Raw genomic sequence first — 26,572 nt, forward strand, 5'->3', positions numbered from 1 at the left:
GTGCAGAAGTTACAAAAAAGGAAAAATGGCGTTTAAACCAGTAATGAGACCATGCTAACGTAATACAGAGTAAAAATATCCAGGATCTACATCAGTTTGGGGTTCACGAACCTGGCAGGTACAAGGCACTGAGGCTTTCCACCGTGCATGTCTCATCCCAAAACATATGTTGTTTGTGAATGAAACAATGTCCCAGACCAAATGCTTTGGATTGGCTACTTCTAAAAAATTAAACACCCCTACTATCCCGGAGTTAGAGGAATATGATGGTTGGAGTAATTTTACTCGTTGTCTATTAAAGATTTACAGGCCCTACTCCGTAATTCTTCCTTTAACATTTCCAGTATAAATCCAAAAGGTTGACTGCTTTGGCAACGTGCCTTATCCACGGTTTAATAACGCTGCCTTTTGCTTTATATAAGTTTTCAAATTGTATGAAATATATACCAATAGGTCGTTATTAACCTTTAGGTAGTGGTTTTCTTCATGAAGTCTGGTCGCTTCCATACACATACAGATTTTCAAAGATGATCAAGAACTTTATCTGAATGGAGAGGAATGCACTGAGACGCCAGATCATTCACTAATGTGTAGGCACATACAGTTACACGGTTCATGCAACAAACACCGACCAAATATGGCTTGCGTGTTGCAAGGCACACCAGTTCCTGCTATCATCCCCACGTTCAAGTTCTTGGAAAATGGTAGTTATTTGATGCTCAATAATGAAGATTGTTCTGGGTTAATTAAAAGTATTCATTTTATCGTAACAGTAAATGAACGGGTTATTTGCTGCAGAAATGTTCTATTTCCTCCCACACATGAACATAGGGAGTTTTCAATCTGGCCACAAATACCAACCTTGGCAGCACATTTCAACGGCATGGCAAGAATAAGAGCTATTTTGTCTCAGAGAGAGGTGGCCTTGAGTTCGGCCCGTGAAACTTTCGTGCTTCACACAGCGAACACCCGTACAGAGGTGCAGACCCTTTTAAATACAGATTCGCCTTTCCATTTCAGCAAGATGGTTCGGACTATCTCTAACGCGTCCTCCACAAAGGGCCTGGCGCACTTTTTTAAAATTGTTACCAGTGGTCTCGTGACTTCATTTGAGAAAATCTTTGGAGTCATCCCTGCTTTCTTACATTCTATTTTTTCCACTCTGCTTCGTGGATTCCCATTTTTACTTGCATTACCAGCGGACACTCTTGTGCTTTTTTACATTTTTAAATATGGATGTCCCTCCTGTGCAAGCTCCCGCCCTGCAGCTGCTGACACTGTTCCGCAATCGCATGCTAGAATATTATGGCACAATGCCGTTGGCGATATTAAGCACGGCATATGGATTATCTTTTCTATGCTGATGTGATTCCTTCAAATCTAAGACACTAAAGTATCGGCACGCCCTAAACCAACACAAAGAGACCTTCTTAGCAAATAATATATTATGTGTATTAGGGAGGGTGAGATATAAGCAGCCGCGGGCCGTGGAGGGAGTTACGGTGGGGCAGGGATGCGGGGAGGGGGAGGGGCAGGGTGGAGCCCTCTCCACCCTGCCCCTCCCCCTCCCCGCCTCCCTGCCCACCGTAACTCCCTCCACGGCCCGCGGCTGCTTATAAGTGTTGCTAACTCTTATTCATTTACAGCATGTTAACATACTGTCACCATTCGCTTTTTATGTACTATTGACTATGCTGGTAATTTTGCTACTGATAATATGTGTACTTGTATAATCTAAGATACTACGCCTGAGAAGACGGCATTAGTAAATAAACATTTCAAATACACATGTATTCTTCTTAACTCCATGTTCTCGTTTCTAAGAAATATATAACGACCGACTGTTCATGAGTTCCACGTATCCTGAGGTACTATAAGTTCATATTCTGGATTGTCTAAACATTGAGAGTTTGTTATATCCAATGTGACACTGTACCTAGCTTGCTAAGGGGTTTTGATTACTAAGGTGAGTTTTGGGACACCCTAATTCGCCGAGGTTCCAATCCTCTGTCCACAGTTCTGTGTCAGAACAGAAACCCTGCGACAGGGGCACCCCTCAACCTTACTGGAGCTTCATCACACTTGCGATACAACTCCAGCAATGCGCCAACTTTACGGCACAAATACGTCACGCATCTGTGCTGTTTTTGCCCCATGATGCGCCGCATTGTAAATGCAGCACACCATAGGTGACGGAACAGCGGCACAGAATGACTAACACATCCCTGGTGATGCGCCAGTCATCATAAATCTATCCCTATGCTTCTTATCTTGTTAGAGATAAACCGCCATATGTATCATCAAAGTTTTTTGCATTTCCTAAATAGCGAACTTTAAGGAATAAATAGCGATTCTTTACCATTCCTAGTTTGCGATGACCTATTTGCTAATTACAAATTACCCATTCATTTCCATGCAGCAGGAGGCCCATAGGAATGAAGGTGCAATTTGCGATTAGCAATTACCTCATCGCAAATTACGAATTTTTCCGACGGTGCAGGGGTGTCTCAAGAACACCCTGCTGCACCCCTGAAAAAGAAATTTGGGGTCATATGGCGCACATAAATTTTGAAAACATTCCTTTACCTCAAAAACGATTTTCAACTCATAATTTGAAAACACTGCACATGGGGAAATGACTTAAAATGTCCTTAAGACACATAAAAGCATTTTTTGATTGCCTTTGCAGCATGTTTCAGTCACCTTTAACATGCCTATGTAACGGAAACATTCAAAATCTAAATTTGCCATGCACAGGTGGGAGCATATTTACAAGCAATTTGCTCCACAGACAAACTTCTTACATTGAAATGGGAAAAATAACATCAGAGACTCTCAATTACCTTATAAAGAAGCAGACACCATTATGTCCTTCTCATCAATATTAAAACCATTGCTTTTTCTCAAAAACGATTTACAAGTCATAATTTGAAAACACTCCACAGCTCCTATGCACATAAAAGCCCTGTCAGTACTAATACTTCACATTTTCTCCAATTACAATTTCTCAAAGAAACAAAATCTATTTGTGAAACACTTGAGACAAAGCAACATTTGAAAAACACAACTTTCTTCATAATTTTCTCCTTAAAGCACACAATTTTCTATCTAAATTAAAGAAATCTTTTCTCACCTTAGCAAATACTTTGAGTTTCAAAACAGTCTCAGAAACACACCAATTTGTCTTCAGCAGAGCAAAAGGTATGCACTCCAGAGTCTGCAGCTATCAAAAGCACAGAAATGCTGTAATTCCTCACACATATCTCTCATGTCACCCAATCAAAACTCTTCCCTCACTTTTTTTCAAAGCAAAACCCTTCCCCCCTCTGCCCCCTCTCTGCTTTTTCTGCATAGCAACCACCTCTTGCAAGACCTCTCACACAACAATGTTGCAATTGAACTCTGAACTCTCAGTGCACCTGCATATCCAGAGCATTCTTTCATTTAATGATTTTTTCTTCGCCACTCAAAATACATCTTTCAACGAACTCATCCATGCACACTAACTTTCTGTTTTCAGCAATCAAAATCCACCAATCACTCTTACTGCTTCATTAACACAGAAACTCCTCAGTTTTTTTCATTTTACACTCTCATTTTTTCAACTGCCATTTCATTGCCACACTTCATCTGACTGCAGCAGAACCTTCTCTCACCATGTTTTCTGTCTGGATTGTTGGACATAGTTACATCTATTGGGCTCAAACGTACGCTGAAAACAGGAATTTACCTAACCTCAATTTACAAGATGTGGAAATTAAGTGGTTTGGCCACAGAGGATTAAAATGTCACCAATTGATACCATTGGTGAAAACCTTTATGCATTTGCCAAAACCTGACCTGTTAATTGTGCACTGTGGAGGTAATGATTTGGGTACTTTGACTGGGGTAGGTCTGGAAATGCTTTTAAAGGACACCTTTGAGCAATTGATGGCACTTTTTCCTCAGACTGCCTTGGTATATTCAAATATATGCCAAAGACAGAAATGGAGGTGGTCGAACCAATTTTGTCCACAAATTGAGAAGTCGAGGAAGCATGTAAACAAATCTGTTTCAGCTTACATGAGAGACCATGGAATGGGCTCCCTGTACAACAATAACTTGCGTTACTACATGCAAGATATCTACAGAGGAGATGGAGTTCACTTCTCAGATGAGGGCAACAGAGTTTTCACTCTGAATTTAAGAATGTGCATTGGTACCTACTTATAAGTACCTAAATGTACCATAAACCCAAAAGCTCTTCTCAGAGCTACCCTACATCTGATCACTCACAATTATTATTTTACTCTAACTTTTTTCACTAATTTTCAAGAAAGTACGCTCCCCAGAACGCTTCCCGGTTCGCGAACCGGGCGCACTCCACGCAAAAAAACTAAAAAAACGGTATATTTTTTTTTGCCCTGCGAGACCCCTTCAAAGCCTCCACATCAAACCTAGGGGGTCAGGGACGATCTACTATGCCCCCTTATGGTCATTTGCCCCTTCGCTTTGGCCTCCTCTTGTCTCTCGATCCTACCGAGAGACAAGATGGCGGCCGCTACGGACTGTTTGGAATGTTTACAGACGCCGAAAAACCAATCAGCTTCGCAAACCTCCGTAACGCGAAAAGTACGCGAAGCGGAGCGCTGTTACAGATATATATCTTTTTTTGAACGTTAATATCTCAAAATCCACTGGAGCACATATATTGAGACCTAGCAAAGGCACATCGGGCTACCAGTCCCTACAATTTTGCCAAGTTTCGTGCAAATCCATTCAGCCGTTCGATTATTATTATTTTATTTATTTTTGCCCCGCGGGGCCCTTTTAAAACCTCCACATCAAACCTAGGGGGTCAGCGAGGATCTACTATTCCCCCTTATGGTCATTTGCCCCTTCGCTTTCGCCTCCTCTTGTCTCTCGATCCTACCGAGAGACAAGATGGCGGCCGCTACGGACTGTTTGGAATGTTGACAGACGCCGGAGAACCAATCAGCTTCGCTTCACAAAGCTCCGTTGCGCGAAAAGTACGCGTCCTGGGACGCTGCCCGGTCCGCTGTTACAGATATATATCTTTTTTTAAACGTTAATTTCTCAAAATCCACTGGAGCACATATATTGAGACCTACAAAAGGCACATCGGGCTACCAGTCCCTACAATTTTGCCAAGTTTCGTGCAAATCCATTCTGCCGTTCGGGCTAAAAGTGAGGCCAACCGCCCTATGGAAATTAACATGGGAAAAACGCGTTTTGGGACCCCCCTTTTTTCTCGGCCCCCCCTTGACGAACACCCCCAAAATTTTCAGGGGCTGCTCAGAAACAAAATGTGCCATTTTCCGGAAAATTTCAGCCAATTCCGTCCACAAACGCCAAAGTTATTAGACATAGAATTTTCAAAAATCCCATAGAGAAAAATCCTAACTATATATACCTACTGGCGACCGCCAGTAGGTAATATATATGTTATGCTCAAACTTTTCAAAGCTTCAAAGAAAAGATGCAGCACTCAAGGAGGGGTTATGAAGTCACGGAAGGGTTTATTAAGGGAGAAAACCGCACATATATATATATATATTAACTGAAAAAACCATAGGTTTTAGCCTCGTTATAGTTAGGAATTAGCATTTAAAAAACCTTAGAAATTCATTGAAAAAATAGGTTTCACACATGTTATAGTTAGCTGGACATTTCACTCATACAAAACCATTAAAATTCCCCCGTTATAGTTAGTTCAGCTAACTATAACTCGCACGCCAGCAATGCAATGCTGATGACTTCACATATTACATCACTCATGACACGGAATTCATAGTTCAGCTAATTTTAAAGGAATTTTTTAAAGTTCCAAAATTCCACACATAGAAACATTTCTATGTCTAATAACTTTGGCGTTTGTGGACGGAATTGGATGAAATTTTCAGGAAAATGGAACATTTTGTTTCTGAGCAGCCCCTGAAAATTTGGGGGGGTTTTGTCAAGGGGAGGCCGAGAAAAAAGGGGGGTCCCAAAACGTGTTTTTCCCATTCATTTTTCCATAGGGCGGTTGGACTCACTTTTAGCTCGAACAGCTGAATGGATTTCCACGAAACTTGGCAAAATTGTAGATATTGTTTGCCCGATGTGCCTTTGCTAGGTCTCAAGATATGTGCTCCTGTGAATTTTGAGTAAATTAGGTTTAAAAAAAGATATATATCTAGAGCCGCGCCCGGTGCGCGTACCGGAGAGCACTCCGGGCGCGCCACGCGACTTGCGCATGGCAAGCTGATTGGTTCTCGGGTGTCTGTAAACATTTGAAACAGTCCGCAGCGGCCGCCATCTAGTGTCTCGGTAGGATTGAGACACAAGAGGTGGCAAAAATCAAAGGGGGAAATGAGCAAAAGGGGGCAGGGTACACCCCCCTGACTCCTAGTTTTGATGTGGGGGCCATAAAAGGGTCCTGCGGGTAAAAACCAAAATTAAAAAAAATCGATTTTAGCGGGGGGGAGCGCCCGGTACGCGCACCGGGGAGCATACGGGGGAGCGTACCATGGAGATAAAAAATGACAGACTTTAAAAAAAAAAAAAATTGCATTTTTTTATACATTGGAGGTAGTTCTGAAAAGAACTTTTTTTTGATTTTGTTGTTTTATATTTTTTTAGACTTTTTAAAACGATTTTATATTTTTTTGGGATTTTTGTCAGGGGAAAAACAAAAACAGGGATTCCAAAACTGCTCAACAGGAGCAAAAAAATGTGAAAATTTAGGGACTGGCAGTGCAGCGGTGTTGCTGTTTCTTTATGGCAATGAGTTCAACACTCTGCTCCCCATAGCAGAGCAGTTCGTCACACTCCGTGCACAGAAATTTGATGCCTGCAAACCCCGGCTGTATGTTAGGGACCATTCTTCCACGGGGTGGTCCCGAAGGTGTTGCTCCACCAGTGGAGGTGCTGCCGCCATCTGTGGGTAAATTCCGTGCCAGCTCTCTGACACTCTCCCTGTTGTTTGGGTGTCTTCTTTTGACATGCCTGATTAAATTGGCATTTCCAAAACTATATTTTTTCAGAGGATTGCCTCTGGATAAAGTACTACCACATATTTTGCAGGTTACTTTGGGAGCATTGACTTTTTTTTGTCCTTCAGGGATGTCATAGAATTTCCAGATGAAATGGTCTTTTTTCTTCTGCTGAGGAGGGTCCTCATCTAATAATCCGTCGGAATCACTGCTGGATGACTCTCTTGCAGCCATTGCTGTAGATCAGGAAAGGATTGCCTCTGGATAAAGTACTACCACATATTTTGCAGGTTACTTTGGGAGCATTGACTTTTTTTTGTCCTTCAGGGATGTCATAGAATTTCCAGATGAAATGGTCTTTTTTCTTCTGCTGAGGAGGGTCCTCATCTAATAATCCGTCGGAATCACTGCTGGATGACTCTCTTGCAGCCATTGCTGTAGATCAGGAAAGGATTGCCTCTGGATAAAGTACTACCACATATTTTGCAGGTTACTTTGGGAGCATTGACTTTTTTTTGTCCTTCAGGGATGTCATAGAATTTCCAGATGAAATGGTCTTTTTTCTTCTGCTGAGGAGGGTCCTCATCTAATAATCCGTCGGAATCACTGCTGGATGACTCTCTTGCAGCCATTGCTGTAGATCAGGAAAGTAGGAGATGAAGACAGTACACAGAACAGCTCTTGCTCTCTCCAAGTACAAAGCAATAGTGAGAGAAATGGGTGGGTTTCACACAATTTGGAAAAAAAAAAGTTCTGAACCAATGAAAAGTGTTATTTTAAAGTCACATGGTTTGACGCGCTTACGCTACGCGCCCCAGGGCGCGTCCCGGGGCGTGTTTCATAAGCGCATCGGGGCGCTTACGTTGCGCGATCGCATGCGCTTCCGGGTGCGCTTACGCGGTGCGTCATAAGACGCATCTCGCGGCTACGCGATACGTGTCTTATGACGCAAGGCGTGGCGGCTACGCAATACGTCACGATGTTGTTTTCGTTCGCGGCAATAGCGCTATCGGGACGCTCATCAGTACGCGCCCCGGGGCGCGCCGCAAGATTGCGCTTACCCGTGCGTTCACCAGTCCGCGCCCCGGGAGCGCACCAAAAAGAATTAAAAAAAAAAAAATGACATAATTATACAACATAAAATTCGCTTTAAAATTTATTATTTTTTAAAACTATAAACATATGCTATTAAAAAACATATGAAATTCACTGAAAAAAACATAGGTATAGACCATATATAGTTAGGAATTAGCATTTACAAAACCATTGAAATTCACTGAAAAAACCATAGGTTATAGACCATATATAGTTAGGAATTAGCATTTACAAAACCTTGAAAATTCACTGAAAAAAACATAGGTTATAGACCATATATAGTTAGGAATTAGCATTTAAGAAACCTTTTTTTTACTCACACAAAACCATTGAAATTCCATATATAGTTAGTTGCACTAACTATATATCGCGCACCCGCAATCCACTGCTGATGATGTCACATATTACATCATTCATGACATGGTCAGTGACATCACTGATGACATCACTGATGACATCTCAAATGACATCACTGGTGACATCATTGATGACATCTCAAATGACATCACTGATGACATCACTGATGACATCTCAAATGACATCACTGATAACATCTCAAATGACATCACTGATGACATCACTGATGACATCTCAAATGACATCACTGATGACATCATTCATGTGACAATATAATGCACCTCCTCACACTTTAATATAACCTCTGTTACATCCAGTGTTAAATACAGAATATAATTTTTTAAACCATTGACACACCAATACTAGTTACTACATACGCACTCACTGATTCCTACGTCTACACACACATACACTCATTCACCCATACAATCATTCATACATACAATCACTCATCTTTACAACACTATCATATGCACTCATACACCTATACAGACACTCACACTCTGCCACTCATCCATGGAGTTACTCACACACCTAGTCAGTCCTGTAAAGAATCAATCACACTTCCATTTTCTAATCTATACAGTTAAACATAGAGTACCTTACATTTTCAAACATATACTAACACATACTTACTCTCTTATACAATCATTGATACAAGAACACATTGATCTGCACAGAGTCACACATCTCCCAGCCAGCCACACACACACTCAGTCTCCCATACAAATACTTGGACAATCAATCAATAACCCATATAGTTACTCATATAGCTACTGATCAACACATGCAGCACTTTACAGAACAACAGACATAATGATGCACAAATTAAGACAGTTTAGTCACTAACCCATTCACTCAGTGACACACATTTAATCACTTACTCATTCATAAAGTCAGTCACGCACCTACTAAATCTTTTATTTAGGCACTTCTACATCTACTCATTTTTCAATATGTAAAACATATTTTAACTTTACAGAAACATACAGTCACTGGATGTTGTCATCAGTGATATCATCAGTGATGTCATTTGAGATGTCATCAGTGATGTCATCAGTGATGTCACTGACCATGTCATGAATGATGTAATATGTGACATCATCAGCAGTGGATTGCGGGTGCGCGGTATATAGTTAGTGCAACTAACTATATATGGAATTTCAATGGTTTTGTGTGAGTAAAAAAAAGGTTTCTTAAATGCTAATTCCTAACTATATATGGTCTATAACCTATGGTTTTTTCAGTGAATATATATATATATATACATCCATCACAGTCCAGGACCCCAAAATTGGAAAAGGCCACTTGGAAGCTGGTTACACAAACACTTCTTTTATTGCAGCATGCCATCCCAGAAGGCCATTTATTTGACCGCGCCCACTGAGGCAGTTGTGTTTAAAACAAGGTGTGCAAAGAAAGATGCTTACATTTCCCTCACTCACTACGCCGCTGAAGAAGGGATTTTACTCTCGAAACGCGTCTGGCGTTTTAACTTTGGGATCTGTGTTGCTGGGGAAGGAGCCTGCCAGCAAGTTGCCAGATTTAATAAACGAGCTGATTTGAACTCCGTGTGGCTCCAGTCAAGTTGGGTCTTGCACTGTGTGGAATTTTAACGGCCTGCCCGGTCGTGACAGTGAGCCTACTGCAGCAGCGGTCCTTTCAAGACGTCATTGGTGTTTGAATTATGGAACGGAGCAAGCTGACACTTGCAGGGTGTTGTTAGCTTGGTGCTCGATTCTGGCATCTACAAAGCGAGGCTTGAGCCAGCCAGCAGTGCAAATCAACCCACTGTGGATTTATTTTGTGGAAATAAGGAGGGGAATGCAGGCACACCCACTTGGGACATAATGCTGACTACACATCCCAGAAGGCCATTTATTTGACCGCGCCCACTGAGGCAGGTGTGTTTAAAACAAGGTGTGCAAAGAAAGACGCTTACATTTCCCTCACTCACTACGCCGCTGAAGAAGGGATTTTACTCTCGAAACGCGTCTGGCGTTTTAACTTTGGGATCTGTGTTGCTGGGGAAGGAGCCTGCCAGCAAGTTGCCAGATTTAATAAACGAGCTGATTTGAACTCCGTGTGGCTCCAGTCAAGTTGGGTTCCTGCACTGTGTGGAATTTTAACGGCCTGCCCGGTCGTGACAGTGAGCCTACTGCAGCAGCGGTCCTTTCAAGACGCCATTGGTGTTTGAATTATGGAACGGAGCAAGCTGACACTTGCAGGGTGTTGTTAGCTTGGTGCTCGATTCTGGCATCTACAAAGCGAGGCTTGAGCCAGCCAGCAGTGCAAATCAACCCACTGTGGATTTATTTTGTGGAAATAAGGAGGGGAATGCAGGCGCACCCACTTGGGACATAATGCTGACTACACATCCCAGAAGGCCATTTATTTGACCGCGCCCACTGAGGCAGGTGTGTTTAAAACAAGGTGTGCAAAGAAAGACGCTTACATTTCCCTCACTCACTACGCCGCTGAAGAAGGGATTTTACTCTCGAAACGCGTCTGGCGTTTTAACTTTGGGATCTGTGTTGCTGGGGAAGGCACCTGCCAGCAAGTTGCCAGATTTAATAAACGAGCTGATTTGAACTCTGTGTGGCTCCAGTCAAGTTGGGTTCCTGCACTGTGTGGAATATATATATACATATATATATATATTCACTGAAAAAAACCATAGGTTTCACACCAGTTATAGTTAGCTGAACATTTTACTCATACAAAACCATTGAAATTCCCACGTTATAGTTAGTTGGACTCACTATAACTCGCGCGCCCGCAATCCACTGCTGATGATGTCACATATTACATCATTCATGACATGGTCAGTGACATCACTGATGACATCTCAAATGACATCACTGATGATATCACTGATGACATCATCCATGTGATAATATAATGCACCTCCTCACACTCTAATCTAACCTTTGATACATCCAGTGTTGAATACAGACTATCATTCTTCAAACCATTGACACACCAATACCAGTTACTACATACACACTCACTGATTCCTAAGTCTACACACACATCCACTCATTCACCCATACAATCACTCATACATACAGTCACTCATCAATACAACACTATCATATGCACTCATACACCTATACAGACACTCACGCACTGCCACTCATCCATGGAGTTACTCACAAACCTAGTCAGTCATACAAAGATCACCCATTTCATCATCTATACAGTTATACACACATAACCTTACTTATTCAAACATATACTATCACATACGTACTCTCTTTTACAATCACTGATACAAGTACACATTGATCCATACAGTCACTTACGCAATCACAGGCTCTCATGTATAGTCATTGATATATGCCAACTCTCACATACACTGTGTTTTACATATGTACTTACTTGGACATGTAGCACTGAGATATCCATTCACTCACCAACACGCCCATGCACACAGTCAACCGCCCATACAGCTGTTTTCACATGCACTCTTGAACCCATACACCAAGTGAATCAACTGCTCACACATCTATGCACAGAGTCACACACCTCCCAGCCACCCCCACACACACTCACCCTCACATACAAATACTTGGGCAACCAATCAATAACCCATATAGCCACTCATATAGCTACTAATCAACACATGCAGCAGCTTACACAACAACAGACATAATGATGCACACATTCAGACAGTTTAGTCACTAACCCATGTATTCAATAAGACACATTTAATCACTCACTCATACAGTCAGTCACACACCTACTAAATCCTTCATCCTCCAGACACTCATACATACACTCATTCTTCAATATGTAAAACATATTTTAACTTTACAGAAACACACAGACACTGGATGATGTCATCAGTGATGTCATCAGTGATGTCATTTGAGATGTCATCAGTGATGTCATCAGTGATGTCATTTGAGATGTCAACAGTGATGTCATCAGTGATGTCACTGACCATGTCATGAATGATGTAATATGTGACATCATCGGGATTGCGGGCGCACGAGTTATAGTGAGTTCAACTAACTATAACGTGGGAATTTCAATGGTTTTGTATGAGTAAAATGTTCAGCTAACTATAACTGGTGTGAAACCTATGGTTTTTTCAGTGAATTTCAAAGGTTTTTTAAATGCTAATTCCTAACTATAACGATTGTGAAACCTATGGTTTTTTTAGTGAATTTCAAAGGTTTTTTAAATGCTAATTCCTAACTATAACGATTGTGAAACCTATGGTTTTTTCAGTGAATTTCAAAGGTTTTTTAAAAGCTAATTCCTTGCATCGAGTTTGTAACCAACGATTTTTAAAGTGAATTATTATTTTTTTTTTAGTAGCTGTTTTTTATAACTATTATTATTATTATGTTTTTTTTCCCCAAATTAATTTTTCAATGTATTGTTCATGTAGGTTTTTTTTATCATTTTGTCTTGGAGCGCTCAGGGTGCGCACACCGGTAAGCTCACTCGAGAGCGCTATTCCCGCGTGCGGGAAAAAATAAGGTTGTATTTAAAGTAAAAAATAATGCAAGACATTTAGTGGCATACTTATAAAAGTAGTATTTTTGATTTTAAATACCCATATTTTAACTTTAAACGTATTTCCGAAAAGCTAGCAAAACGTCATTTAGGCGCGCCGCGTAAGCGCCTCCGGAAGCGCCTATGTTCGTGCCGCGTAAGCGCCCATGGAAGCGCTCCGGTGCGCGCAGCGTAAGCGCGTCAAGTCATGTGACCTTAAAATAACACTTTTTATTGGTTCTTTACAGTTTTTTTTACAACTAATGAAAACCCCACCCATTTCCTTCACTACCTCTTTCACTTTGGAGAGAGCAAGACCTGTTCCCTGTTTCTCTTCATTACTTTAGAAAGAATGGCTGCAAGACCACCTAGCAGCAGTGAGCACTCTGATGAGTTTATCCAGGAGGACCCTCCTCAGCCAAAGGTGAAGGAGCACTTTATCTGGACATTTTTTACTATTCCACCAGGAAAGAAAAAGGTTAATGCTCCAAAGGTGGAGTGCAAAATTTGCCAAACTATTCTTTCACGGGGTGACCCTAGAAGAAAATATAGTTTTGGCAACTCAACAATGATCAGGCGTGTTCATAGGAGGCACCTCCAGAACTATGCCCGGGAGAGTGTCAGGGACCTGGCACGTAATCCCCCGAGAGATGGCACCTCAACTTCCACCGGGGGAGCAACATCATCGGGGAGAGGAAGAGCAGTGGAGCTGATACCGAACATACAACCAGTATTTACTGACATCACCATTAAATGTAAGCAGTGTGACGAACTGCTTTGCTACGGAGAGCAGAGTATCATGCTAATTGTACGCAAAAGAGAAGAACATTGGTGCCCTCCCCATCCCTAATTTTTCCCCTTTTTTTTGCTCCTGTTGAGCAGTTTGGCATTCCCTGTTTTTATTTTTGTTCAGAAAAAAAACATTTTTTTTAAAACGTTCATAAAAAGTAAAAAAAAAAACTAAAAAAACCCAGTTGTTTTTAGAACTACCTCCAATTCTCCAAAAAGAGCTGTATTCTTTACAAATTCAAAAGGAGTGAATGAAGTGGAGTGCAGTGAGAGAGGAAAGGAAAATGAGTGAGGGAGCAAAGAAAGGGACGAGAGGGGAAGGGAAGTGAAGTAGGGGGATTAAAAGAAGGTGAGTGTGGGAGGTGAGTGAGGGGAAGGGGAGTGAACAAGAGGAATGAGGATAAGTGAAGAAAACGGAGTAAGAGAACGGGGGTGAGGAAGGGTAAGAGAAGAGCAGTGAGGTTGAGGAAAGAGTGGTGATAGAGAGTGGATAAAGGCAAGTGAGCGTGAGACAAGGGGAGTGAGGGAGTGAGGAGACAGAGGAAGTAAAGGAAAGAGTGAGAGAAGAGGACTGAGTGAGGGAGGAAAGAAAGATAAGTGAGGGAGTGTGGCTGAGTTATAGGGAGTGAGCGTGACAGAAGAGGAGTGAGAGACTAAGGGGACGGAGAGAATGAGGCTAACAGAGAGAGAATGAGGGAAAGGGAGTGTAGAAGTAAGAGGACAGAGGGAGTAAGAGAAGGAGTTAGTGAAGTGGAGTAAGGAGAGTAACAGAAGGGAAAAGAGTGAAGGAGCGCAGGAAGGGAAGAGAGAGGAAGGAAAGTAAAGGAGAAGGTCTAAAGAAAGTGAGTGTGCGAGTGTGGCTGACTTTTAGGGAGTGAGCGTGACAGAAGAGGAGTGAGAGACTAAGACGACGGAGAGAATGAGGCTAACAGAGAGAGAATGAGGGAAGGGAAGTGTAGAAGTAAGAGGACAAAAGGAGTAAGAGAAGGAGTTAGTAAAGTGGAGTAAGGAGAGTAAGGGAAGGGAAAAGAGTGAAGGAGTGAAGGAAGGGAAGAGAGATGAAGGAAAGTAAAGGAGAAGGTCTGAAAGAAGGTGAGTGTGGTAGTATGGCTGAGTAATATAAGACGACGGAGAGAATGAGGCTAACAGAGAGAGAATGAGGGAAGGGAAGTGTAGAAGTCAGAGAACAAAGGGAGTAAGAGAAGCAGTTAGTGAAGTGGAGTAAGGAGAGTAAGGGAAGGGAAAAGAGTGAAGGAGTGAAGGAAGGGAAGAGAGAAGAAGGAAAGTAAAGGAGAAGGTCTGAAAGAAAGTGAGTGTGGGAGTATGGCTGAGTTATAGGGAGTAAGTGTGACAGAAGAGGAGTGAGAGACTAAGGGGACGGATAGAATGAGGCTAACAGAGAGAGAATGAGGGAAGGGGAGTGTAGAAGTAAGAGGACAGAGGGAGTAACAGAAGGAGTTAGTGAAGTGGAGTAAGGAGAGTAAGGGAAGGGAAAAGAGTGAAGGAACGTAGGAAGGGAAGAGAGAGGAAGGAAAGTAAAGGAGAAGGTCTGAAAGAAGGTGAGTGTGGGAGTAGGGCTGAGTTATAGGAAGTGAGCGTGACAGAAGAGGAGTGAGAGACTAAGAGGATGGAGAGAATGAGGCGAACAGAGAGAGAATGAGGGAAGGGAAGTGTAGAAGTAAGAGTAATCCCTGAATAACCCTCAGCACGACCCAGGAGCGATCCCAGGAGCGATCGGAGGCCTTACTGAAGGGAAGGAAGAGAGCAGAGAGTAACGGGAAGAACGATGGTTTCAACACACCAAACGGAGTTAACTGACCTGGTCAACGAACGGCAGGAGCACCTTCATGCCGGCGAACCCATGGATGGCGGACGATGATCGACGAGTGGAAATACAGAGGCGGAAAGGGGTGCGTCTGATGCTGTCCGGTGTCGCTCTGGGCTGCGCTGGACTTCGCCAGGCTGAGGACATCGTCGGGATCCCCGGTGCCGAGGATCGGGATCCGGTAGTTGGGGTGGAAGGGAAAGCGCTGAAAGGGAGAGCGGTCTCGGCGAAAGTCAAGAAGGTACTTGCCCTGCGCGACCCTATCTCCACTGCCCCCCTCCATAAGCACACGCGAGGGAAAATAAACGAGGGGAAAGGAACGGGGAACGACTAAAGCGGCGCGCCTGACCCTAAAATGGCGGCCGCTTAAGACAGTCGCCCTTCGGTAATGTCTACAAACACTGAGGACTATCCTGGAAGGTAGACCCATGGTGTTTAAAATTCGGACATAAAGAGAAGCACATCCTGATACTGATTGGTGAAGGGATATTGAAGTATCCTAAACTGCATCAACAACCACCAAAGTGCCAGATAAGGAACAACTAACAGAGAAGTAGGACTAGTCGACCAGGGAAGTTGAACACAAAGTACTGGAAAGAGAGAAAGTCCCTCTGCCCTCATAAGGATAACAATAACGGCAGCCATCTTACAATGTCTTAGTTCTCGATAACACACAACCCAGTTCATAACAAGGATCAGTGAGCGAGTTAGTAATTACTATCTTTTTGAAACCCTACGATGAAGAGATAACAGATAATTAGTTAAAATTGAGGCATATCTACCACTACTCAGCAAACCCATATCTAGACACTCCTAGTTCTGGAAAGGAAAACCAGAACTAGCACTAAACAACATTGGCAGTGATCCTACCCTGAATCAAAGAGAAACCATAAGACATGCAACACGGAGATAGAATGAATGAAAGACACCTAGAGACTGTTGGCTTAAATGCCCAGAATATAAAATATCTGCCTGATCTCACCAAAAATGCAGCTAAGAAGTTCAAACACGACACACTGAGGAAAAACCCGGACACACTTTTCTCGGATCTATATTTCAATGTAGTTAAAGGTACGACAATGAACGACCTCATATTCTACACAAATAAAACAGCTAAATGGCGCAATGCCTTCACAAAGCTGCTTGCCATTAAAGCTACGAAAAACATCCCACATGGCACAAAGATGATGACTTCACCATCAATAAGATGCAGAGCCGAACTAAGCATCTCCATATATAAATCCGGAATTGTGCTGGTACAAGCAGCAAATCGAGAACTAGAGAAATTTGACAGGATATTCCAAACGATAAAAGAGTCACTAGAAGACCCAAGATACCAATTCCACCTGACCCCAACACTGAACACTCATGTCATCCACAATAACATTACCAGAGGCACCAGTAGAACTAAGGGCCACCAACACGCTCAAAGCCCTAACACGGAAGATATACCTGAAATAGTAATGTCAGTACCAGAGAACACGACAGATAGGACAGAGAGATCTACCTATCAAGCAAACAATGAACAAGACCAGCTTCAAAGTGAAGAGCCGACCTCGTCTCCAAACGATGAGACTTCCAACGTAGTGCTTACACCGGCCACGAATATAACACCCTATGATAACCAGGAACTGGATGAGGCAGAAGATACCAATCGTCCTATACCTCTCTCTAGTACAATACTAGAGTTGAACGGATCCTCTCCCACAAACGCGCTCCCAACAACACATAACATAGCCAGCACCGACGACATCTCCAATAGAATGAGAACTGTCAATCAAACAAAGGATTCAAAGAAAAGGGCTGCGGAACTTAGAACAGATCCAAAACGAAGACGAACAGGACACAAAGGCAGGATAAACAGATCAGACATACCTAAGAAATCAATTCAGAACAAGAGAGATATTAAGGAACTTCAGAAACTAATGAGCAAACTGACACAAGTCTCTATTAATACTTTACAGACGATTGAAAAAATATGGACAATGACGGAGAGCATTCACTCAAAGGTCGAGCATATCCAAAACCTCGGACACTCCTCACAAAGAAACAGTAATGAGACTACCATGCTTGCAAAAAATAGAGACAACTGTCCAGACAGGACAAAATCTCTGTCAAAGGAGGAAACTCTGGCACTAATCCGAACATATGAACCACTGAACCACATGGAAGTGGAAAGAATTGAAACAGTACCACTCGACTACAACAGAACATCGAGAAAGAAGGATAGAGCATCTAACCCTCACAATTTACAACACATACAGCTAACAACAACTGAATCCGAAAATATGGACCTTAGTAACAAAGAAAATCCTCTGACATGTCTTCTACTCAATTGTCGGTCGGCAACCAAACATGCATCGGACTTAGCGGACCTCATCATTAACAAGGACATTGCTCTGGGAGTCCTCACAGAAACATGGCTTACGGAATCTTCATCCCCAACCTTGGACCTCTTAGTACCACCTCAGTATAACATCTTGAGACTGGATAGACCAAAAAAGGTAGGGGGAGGTATAGCTTGCATTTATCGATCAGATATTGAGGTCAAACAAATCCAAGCAGACCCTCTAGAAGCAAGCGAATACCTGGGTCTTAATATAAAATATACTAACAATCAAAGATGCAACATGCATACGTTTTACCACCCACCAGGGGATAACGCAAAGTTCACAGAGGAGTTAATGGAGATCATAACGGCCAACTCTAACAGCGAAACCAAAAACATATTTCTAGGCGATTTCAACTTACACTGGGAGGACGACAATGATAAACTGGTCAACACGCTTAAAGATTTCCTCGTCGAACTAAACCTCACCCAAATGTGCACACAACCCACACACTCGAAAGGAGCGACATTAGACTGGATTATCTCAAGGAACAAAGATACAACTATCCTCTCCATAACCCCATGCGACTGGTCTGACCATCATGCTATAATATTCGGGATACCCATAGTGGTAAAAGGCAGGACCAGACAACCCTTCCAGTCCAAAAAATGGATGCGGGACACAAAAAAAGCAAATATGGAGCTATTGGTTGAAAGCTGTGAAAGGGACCTAAAGCCACCGAACAACATGAATAATGTCAATGAGCTGACCGATCATTACATAACTGCGGTGGAAAATATCGTCAATCACACCATGCCATTAAAACTGAAAAGAGTCACGGAGAAGACAAAAAGTCCATGGTTTAATGAGACACTAAATGAAGAAAGGCGCAAATTGAGGATGGCCGAAAGAAAATGGAGACAACACCCTTCATCCCCTGAGCTGAAAGCCCTCAGAATAATCAGAAGCCAATATAACAAAAAGATCATCAATTCAAAAAAGGAGTTCATAAGATCTGAACTAGACAATGCCAAAAACAGACCACGAAAACTCTTTGAAATACTAAAGCAACAATCGAACAAATTAGCCAAAACCGGTCAAGAGAACACAAAAACATCCCTAAACTGCGATGACTTTTCCACATTTTTCACAGAGAAGGCTAAATCGCTAGAAGCAGAGCTCAAAAACGCTGTGGCGAACCTTCCCATCGAACGACTGCATTCGAACGATACCGTCTCTTCAACGGAGTGTACTAATGCAAAAAACAAGGCAAGCTGGGATACATTCGAACTGTACGACCAGCACATGATCGCCAAGACGCTCTCAGAAATCAAACCAAACAATCACTATCAAGACCCACTTCCGGCAAAGTGCTTAAGAGAAATCAACCACGTTTTAGTTCCAATATGGACCGAAATAATAAATGCTTCTCTATCACAAGGGATCCTCCCTGACTGCCTAAAAACAGGTCAAGTCGCACCCATAATCAAAAAACCCTCAGCGGACACCGCAGATCCAAACAACTTTCGCCCAGTGACCAATATCCCTGTACTAGCCAAGTTAATTGAGAAATGCGTCCAGAACCAACTCAGCCAACACATCACCAAGTTCTCCTTGCTTGACGAATGCCAGTCAGGATTCAGAACAGGACATAGCACGGAAACAGCGATTCTCCATATTGTTGATGACGCGATACAAGCACTTGACCAAAATCAAGCATGCCTACTGATTCTCCTTGACCTGTCGTCGGCGTTTGACACGGTAAACCACGAAGCACTACTGACCAGGCTGCAGGACAGGATGGGATTGTCGGGAATTGTACTGAACTGGTTCAACTCCTTTTTACAAAACAGAACACAGCGATTCCGGGTCAACGAATCTATCTCATCTCCATGCCCTATCTCAATAGGAGTCCAAGGATCGACGTTATCCCCAGATCTGTTTAACCTATACGTCGAACCACTTACAGAAATTCTCCAAAAATCACAGATATCATATCACATGTATGCGGATGACACGCAGATATACATAAAGATCGCATCCCTAAAAGACATTGAACTAATGAACGAGACATTAAAAATGGCACTACAATGGCTAACTAATAAGCATCTGAAACTAAATGCTCACAAAACAGAGTTCCTACTAATCTCACCACCAAGGAGCCAGGCGGAAATAAAGGAATGGACGAAACTCGTGACTGCGCTCAACTGCACCCCAACCCTAGTCAACTCAGCTAAATCGCTTGGAATCACTCTAGACGAGAATCTGGACATGAAAGCCCACATTAACTCAATGGCTAAAAATGTCCGCTTCCACCTGAACTACTTAAGAAAACTGAAACCATTCATCTCAGAGCCGGATCTCAAACTGGCAATCCAATCCTTGGTTATCTCTAGGATTGAATATGGCTGCACCACCTTAGCTGGCCTACCTAAAACATCCACAGCCCCACTAAAAGCCTGCCTCAACGCCGCAGCAAGACTTATCACCGGATCTAGGAAATATGATCATATATCCCCACACTTGAAAGCTTTAAACTGGCTACCTTACGAAGCCAGAATCCAAATGAAGATAGCTTGTATCACACATAAAGCGCTCCACTACAACACCCCTGGATACCTAGCCAAGAAAATTCAGCTGTCTGGAGGTAACCGACCAGCTAGAAGCGCTGAGGAGTTGCTATTACGACCAGCCATCTTCAGAAAGAAAAAAACCTATGACAGAGCATTCTCAGGAGCTGCCCCCAGAATCTGGAACTCACTCCCTCCAACCATTCGGAAGATCAAAAATGTGGCAACATTCAAGCAGGAAGTGAAGAGCCTTCTGATGAACAAATACAATAAATAAAGAAGAACATTGATCACTGCCCTGAACTATTGCTGCTTTACTTCAGAACATTTATGACATCAGGAAGGCGAAGAATAATCAGTATTATAAAGATTTGCTAATTCTAGGATATGAAACGGTCCATAAATTTGTCTCCAAACGTTATCTTTAAATGACCTTATAACCTCATCCCTCAGGGACTTATAACTATCTACCTCACCTATGTGTATATACTTTGCTTTTGATACAATTGGAGCTGCAACTCACTTTTATCAACAATGGCACATGTGCCAAGAATGATTGCATTTCATCTACCTCATATCTGTGATTCTTTTAACTGTTAATATATATGTTATGCTTTCACCTACTCTATGTTAAGCGCTCTGATACCCACGGGTCTTGTTCGCGCTATACAAAACTCTATAATAAATAAATAAATAAATAAGAGGACAGAGGGAGGGAATTTGAATTTAAAAAGTTTATATAGCGCATCTTACACCATTACGGTTTCTTGGGAGTTAGTGAAGTGGAGTAAGGAGAGTAAGGGAAGGTAAAAGAGTAAAGGAGTGAAGAAAGGGAAGAGAGATGAAGGAAAGTAAAGGAGAAGGTCTGAAAGAAGGTGAGTGTGGTAGTATGGCTGAGTAATATAAGACGATGGAGAGAATGAGGCTAACAGAGAGAGAATGAGGGAAGGGAAGTGTAGAAGTCAGAGAACAAAGGGAGTAAGAGAAGCAGTTAGTGAAGTGGAGTAAGGAGAGTAAGGGAAGGGAAAAGAGTGAAGGAGTGAAGGAAGGGAAGAGAGAAGAAGGAAAGTAAAGGAGAAGGTCTGAAAGAAAGTGAGTGTGGGAGTATGGCTGAGTTATAGGGAGTAAGTGTGACAGAAGAGGAGTGAGAGACTAAGGGGACGGATAGAATGAGGCTAACAGAGAGAGAATGAGGGAAGGGGAGTGTAGAAGTAAGAGGACAGAGGGAGTAACAGAAGGAGTTAGTGAAGTGGAGTAAGGAGAGTAAGGGAAGGGAAAAGAGTGAAGGAACGTAGGAAGGGAAGAGAGAGGAAGGAAAGTAAAGGAGAAGGTCTGAAAGAAGGTGAGTGTGGGAGTAGGGCTGAGTTATAGGAAGTGAGCGTGACATAAGAGGAGTGAGAGACTAAGAGGATGGAGAGAATGAGGCGAACAGAGAGAGAATGAGGGAAGGGAAGTGTAGAAGTAAGAGGACAGAGGGAGTAAGAGAAGGAGTTAGTGAAGTGGAGTAAGGAGAGTAAGGGAAGGGAAAAGAGTGAAGGACTGAAAAAAGGGAAGAGAGAGAAAGGAAAGTAAAGGAGAAGGTCTGAAAGAAGGTAAGTGTGGGAATATGGCTGAGTTATAGGGAGTGAGCGTGACAGAAGAGGAGTGAGAGACTAAGAGGACGGAGAGAATGAGGCGAACAGAGAGAGAATGAGGGAAGGGAAGTGTAGAAGTAAGAGGACAGAGGGAGTAAGAGAAGGAGTTAGTGAAGTGGAGTAAGGAGAGTAAGGGAAGGTAAAAGAGTAAAGGAGTGAAGAAAGGGAAGAGAGAGGAAGGAAAGTAAAGGAGAAGTTCTGAAAGAAGGTGAGTGTGAGAGAGGAGTGAGGAAAAGGGGAGTAAACATGGGGATTCAGAAAAAGTTAGGGAAGCGCAGTAAGGGAACAGGGGTGTGGGAGCATGAGACAAGAGTAGTGAGGTTAAGGAAAAGAGTGTTGAGAAAGTAAATTTTGTACGTCAAACTTACCTTATAAGTAATGTAAACTTAATTACATATTTTCAGTAAATTTAATATCTGTGAAAGAGAAAAAAAAAGTAAGTTAGAATATTTTTAATATATATTTTACAATACAAGAGACAAAGTAGCAGATTAAAAGTCATAAAAGGATAGTAAGAGATAAAGTAGGAGTGAAGGACTCAGAAAGGAAAACAAAGGAATGGTGAAGGTCAGAGAGAGTTAAAAAGAAATAGAGGGAAGGCAAATTACTAAAAGGATAATGACATGGATACATTCAGTGACAGAGAAGAAGAGCAGGAGAGAGAAATGAAGTGAAGGTAAGTAAGATACTAAGGGAATGTGCATTAGAAAAACTAAGAGGAAGAAAGGGGAGTAAAGAAAGGGGAGTGAGTGACAGGGAAGCAGGAGTGAATGACGGTGGATTAATGACAATGAGGGATGGAAGGTGAGTGAGGGTGAATGTAGGGTCGTAAGACAGTGAGGAGACAATGGGAGTGAAGGTAACAGAGAGGGAGTGAGGGAAAACAAGTGATAATATGAGAGAACAGAGGGAGTGAGAGAAAGAGTGAGTAAAGGGCAGTAAGGTGAGTAAGGGAAGGAGAATGACTGAGGAAGCAAAGGAAGGAAAGAAAGGGAAGAGAAGTGAAGCAAAGGGACTGGGAAAAGGTGAGTGCGTGAGGAGAGAAAGAGGAAGGGGAGTTAAGGATGATGAATGAGGATAACTGAGGGAACCGGAGTAAAGGAACAAGGGTGAGGGAGGGTGAGTGAAGGGCAGTGAGGTTGAGGAAAAAGGGAAGATAGAGAGAGGATAAAAGCAAGTCAGCATGAGACAAGGGAAGTGAAGGAGTGAGAACATTGAGGTAGTGAAGGAAAGAGTGGCAGAAAGGGACTGAGTGAGAGAGCAAAGAAAGGTAAGTAAGGGAGTGTGGATGAGATATAGGGAGTGAGCGTGATGGAAGAGGAGTGAGAGAGTGAGAGGACCGACAGAGTGAGGCTAAGAGAGAGGGAGTGAGGGAAGGGGAGTGAGGATGTGAGAGGACAGAGGGAGTGAGAGAAGGAGTGAGTGAAGTGGAGTAAGTTGAGTGAGAGAAGGGGAATTATTGAGGGAGAAAAGAAAGGAAAGAAGGGGAAGTGGAGTGAAGTAGAGTGACTGACAGCTGGAAAGTGGTGGATGGAAGAGAGGGAAAGGGGAGTGAAGGAATAGGGAATAAGGATAAGTGAGGAAAATGGAATAAGGGAAGGGAGGTGAGGGAGAGTGAGAGTGAGAGAAGGCCAGTGAGAGTGAGTTAAGAGGAGTGATAGAGGGTGGAAAAAGGTGAGTGAGGATAAGACAAGGGGAGAATAATATATATTTGATAATACAAAATACAAAATAATTTGTACAATATGTTATATGGTTTATTTTTTGCTGTTCTCAGAATATATTGAATTTCACTTAAAACAGTGACTTCAATACTACTCATCATATAACAGCGGGCAAAAAAAAAACACAATCAAAATGATTGTGTTTAAAAAACCCATACAACGTTACAATAAATATTGTAAAAGTTAGAAAAAACATATCTTTTTTATTTTTTATTTATTTTTATTAATTATAACACAAGAGTGAAAATATACATATCGGGCATCATTCGGAGGAACATATCGTAACGGTGGACGGGCAAATCAATTAGGAAAATACACAACAATTACAAGCATCCGAAAGACAACAATAGCAGGGTAGGGCAAAGGTAAAACAATACGTTACCATTAACCTAAGCAACCATCGCCGAATCCCGCCCACCCAGAATACAGGATATGAAGACCAGACACTCGATACCCGAATATGAGGAATAAAAATCAGGAGAATACGCCACATCTCTTGTGAAGAAGGGAAAAGGGAAAAAGAAAGGTCATAGTACAAAAGAAAGGAAAAATAACAAACCCCCCCCTTAACCCCCTACCCTGCACCCCTGCGGATGGCTACGACCTAACCCACTAGCAGCATGCCTGTCGCCCACTAAACTAACTCCAAGGAAGGGAAAAGATGGAGGAGGAAATATCGTAGAAGCAAACACACCCCCGGTCTCCCATACCCCCCGCCAGCAGTGACCACCCCGAGATATAATCGAACCAACAGTTGGCAAAATATACAAACCAATCGGGGGAGTATAACAAAGCACCACCCAGCTCCCAGCACATTACACGGGACAATCCCGGCAGTGAGTCAAGCCATATATTCAAGTCCAAGCCCTCAAGTTCAACCCTGACCAGTACGGTATTTCAGGAGAGTCTCTTTCACTCGAACCACCATCACAAAGGAAAAGGCAGAACGTTCATTAAAGTCCACATCAGTGTTGCAGGAGCGACAAAAGGATAGAAGGTCACGATAACCACATAACGAATGAGGGAATGTGTCCAGAAATAGCAAATCTCCACAACAGTCACTTTGGAACTTGTTACAGCACAGAAGACTGTCCATATCTATACGGGGCGGCAGCAGGATCGAGCAGGGAACGATAGCGACGATCACGGGCTCGCTGAGTGTACATTGGGGACCGGCAAAGCACATGGAATCCAGGTTCTGCCCGGGGACCTCGATCTCAGGCGTACATTGCACCGCTGGTACCACAGATGTATCAGGACTAGACGGAGAGTTGTGTACCGGTCCCAAGATACCGTCCACTTGCACGATCAGTGTCCGGAATACAGCGGCGGATTGTGAATGGAGCGCCTCAATGACGGCCCGTAGCGATGGCGTACTTTCCGTCCGCCCCATCTCCTCTCACGAAGAGGCAGAGCTGGATTCGAACCCCGGAGGCCGGCTTCTCCGGGGTAACAGGCCACTCAAATCCGATGACAATAATGGGCGCTCTCCGTCGTGCCAGATCGACACCGTCGCCGGCAACGAGGGCCGCAGCCCGTCAACCCCGGGAGGGGGCAGGGTCTCCGGGCGCCGGACCCCCGAACACGGCAACAGGCGCGGTACGCTGTTGTCTCCACGGTGTATACCGCTCACAATGTCAGCATCAAACAAGCAGTTAACGATGCACTCCGGGGGACCGGACTCAGTCCAGGTCCAGCGGCCGTTGTTGATCAACTCCAACCCGGATAGGCCAGAAATCGAGGCCACGGCTTCCACGCGATGGTAGGCCGAGAATGGGAACACGGAGTATCTTTGGCATCCGACAAGATAAAAAGCTCGGGATTACACCTTTAGAAGCAGGAATACTTCACGAACCCGGGAGACTGGTGCTAATTCAGGATTGAGAACAGGATATACGAGCTGCTGGCGGAGGTCGGCGGAGCCGGGAGCTTACGCAGCCATCTTGGTTGCTGGCGTAGCTCCTCCTCCGAAAAAACATATCTTAACTCACTTTTGATCCACGTACTTTTCCACGAGGCCAAATAGTATATGGAAAGTCCTTTTCTTTGGAAATTACTCAAGAGTATTCTTAATCTCGTATTTACCCGAGTTTCTGAAAGAAAAGCTCCAACATCTGTTACATTATGAAACAATAGTTTTATTTCCACCTCTAGCTTACTTTTTATTAATATTTTCTATAAAACTCACAGCACACACTACATAATATACTTATACTACCTCTATGAGAACTACATGTTTTTTATTATCTTGATCACTCTCACTCGCAAAGTAATTTTGAAGAGCAAACTAAGTTGTATTAACTGCTGCAATCTTCATAGGCCAATTACCTTCCATAAAAGTTCGGTTGTAAGAACACTAGGTAAGAATTTTGTAAGTCAGAAGGCAAACGTTGTTTGAAAGTCAATTGAGTATCATTACAGTGTTTCCAGCCTTTTTGACATCTTAAATAAGCTGTGTAATGTCCTGATGTTGTTGAAGGACCTTCATGGTAAATAATTGCTGTAGTTGCAAAGGTTCTTCCTGAAATTGATAATTGAGAAGCCACAAAAGGTTTAATTAAAGTTGTCAATTTAGTTCCATCAGGTCTACATCGTTGGAACATTAAAATTACATACTGTCCATATCTTTGTATAAATAATGTTGATAGCATTGCAGATTTACATTGAGTACAGACCATGTTTTGATTTGCTTGTCTAACTTGATTATTAAATTACACTGATTTGCAGTCTGGTAAAGTCAAATATATAGATCTTTCAGTGTGAATTAT

Source organism: Lissotriton helveticus, chromosome 4_1 (assembly GCF_964261635.1).
Source record: "Lissotriton helveticus chromosome 4_1, aLisHel1.1, whole genome shotgun sequence".
Classification (NCBI taxonomy): Eukaryota; Metazoa; Chordata; class Amphibia; order Caudata; family Salamandridae; genus Lissotriton; species Lissotriton helveticus.